General features: G+C 40.6%; 1 protein-coding gene across 1 annotated transcript in view; it reads right to left on the reverse strand.

Moving 5' to 3' along the window:
- Positions 1-1909, reverse strand: part of LOC106013051 (acetylcholinesterase-1) — a gene marked incomplete at its 3' end in the record, with an annotated part of 7865 nt that extends 5956 nt beyond the window's left edge. The window contains 1 exon segment of the mRNA XM_013087755.1: positions 1264-1909.
- Positions 1910-2143: the final 234 nt, after the last annotated feature.

Consider the following 2143-nt stretch of genomic DNA (forward strand, 5'->3'; position numbering starts at 1 on the left):
ACACACACACACACACACACATATATATTATGTTTTAGTTTTAGTTTTCGTAAGAGTTTTACGGCATTTGCAACACAATAAGGTCATATAAGTGCCGAAGATAGAGGTGTTACAAGAGAGTAATAAACATAAAAAGAGACGGAGGAGAGACCAGGACGACAGATGTTTGATAGGAAAGAAGGAGCAAACCACACCAGAGTACCTGCCAACCACCCACACATATTTTTATGTTTGACGCCTTCTGCAACTGTGTGAAGACGACTTAGTTAAACGACCGTCTCAGATACATCTGAGCTTGGAAATATATGAGCTTGGAAATATGGTGATATGTTATTTGTGAGATGTGCTGACAAAATGATTTACTTCTCACGATCCAAGAATGGAGATATTGGCTGAAAATCAAAACTGGGTTCAGATTTATACATTTTTAATTGATGCCATTTTGTTCAAGTTAACTATGTCTTTAACTATTCCATGCTCACAAATAGTACAAACCTCACCTATCAGGTTGTGGTATCAATTTACATAATGCTCAAATCCGAGAAGTAACTCATTTTGTCAGCACATCTCACATTTGTTTAACACGCCTACCTACACTATTAGGCTACTTAAGAGACAGAATTTCCGAATGGACCGAGCCAACAGGAACTTAGTGTAAAGTGCTTTTCCGAACACAACGTCGGACCGAGCAGAGGCTCGAACCCCGGAACCCGCAATATCACAATTACGGGCCCGGTAACCTAACCACTAGGCCACCGACCGACGCGTCATCTGAGCCAGTGACGTAGTAAGGTTGGAGAATGAAGCAAACGGCCTTAAACACAAAAAAGCCTAAAGTTCCAGAACGTCCCATCGGGGATACGAACTGAGGCCATCCAAACCAGAGCCCACCATGATACCAACAAGACGAACGGGCCACTCTTTCACTGATCAACACAATAGACACATTTAAACAAATCTGATTTTCTTTTTTAAGTAGGTGTTTTGCGTCCTTATCGACACGATTTAGATCATTTAGGAGCCGGACTATGAGGCTGCTTGTCAGGATCAACCCGGGCTGAGAGGAATACAACACCCCACCAGAAAAACAGAGATACTCATTAAGAATTATCTTCCACTCTGGAATCGAACTCAGGTCTCCGGAATGCAACAAAAAGTAAGTGAAGCCTCTAACCGCATCAACACAGACGCTAGCATGTACGCATCTAAGTTAAAGCTGTAATTGTTAATCAAGAAAGAAAATGCTGAGATATAAAATCCTACCTTGACGAGTTTTAAAAATCGGGTCCCGAGCACACACACACCCACTCAATGGCACAGAATTAAGGTCGTGGTGAGAGGCTAAGACACACTGTGGTCACAAGCCAGTGGGCATGCAGGCAATGTGGTAATCGTAAAGTGGGGTGGGCACTCGACTGATTCGTCGGATCTGATAATCCAATCGGGTGATCGAGGCATGGAACCAGTCATAATGGTGCACACTCGGTAAGAACAAGATTACGTTAATTCATTCATTCATTCATTAACGTATTTATTTATTTATTTATTTACTTATTCATTTAATTTTAGAAAGAGGTTTATGGCATTTGCAGAACCCGAAGATTAGGGAGAGGTGTTGCTAGAAACTTGAAAGTAACATACAAACGAAAGAAGGAGGAAAGATGAAGAGGAAAGATAAGGAGGAAAGATTGCGTGTAGTAGAAGAAAAAGAGCAAATCGCACTAGAGCACCAGTCAACTGCCCACAAGGCAACCTTTGTGTATGTAGTGTGAATGGACTTCTATTCCTAATGACTATACATATACAAATTGTTTAACATAACAACTCTTGATGACACAATGCAGCAGCCTATATCCTTGGCAAGCGGTTCAACTGTTCTAAGCAAAGAAAACAAACGGCAAAAGTGTTTAATTCTTTTTTTCTAGTTTTTAGTAGATGATTTACGCCGTTCACAACTGCATAAGGTTATATGAGCGCCAGAAGATTAGAGTTGTTACAAGAGAGTAACAAACATAGAAGAAGGGGGGATTAGGACAATAGATGTTTGATAGGAAAGAAGAAGCAAACCACATGATGATGGTGATGATGACGATGATGATGATGATGATGATGATGATGATGATGATGATGATGATGATGATGA

This window comes from Aplysia californica, unplaced genomic scaffold (assembly GCF_000002075.1).
Source record: "Aplysia californica isolate F4 #8 unplaced genomic scaffold, AplCal3.0 scaffold00634, whole genome shotgun sequence".
Taxonomy (NCBI): domain Eukaryota; kingdom Metazoa; phylum Mollusca; class Gastropoda; order Aplysiida; family Aplysiidae; genus Aplysia; species Aplysia californica.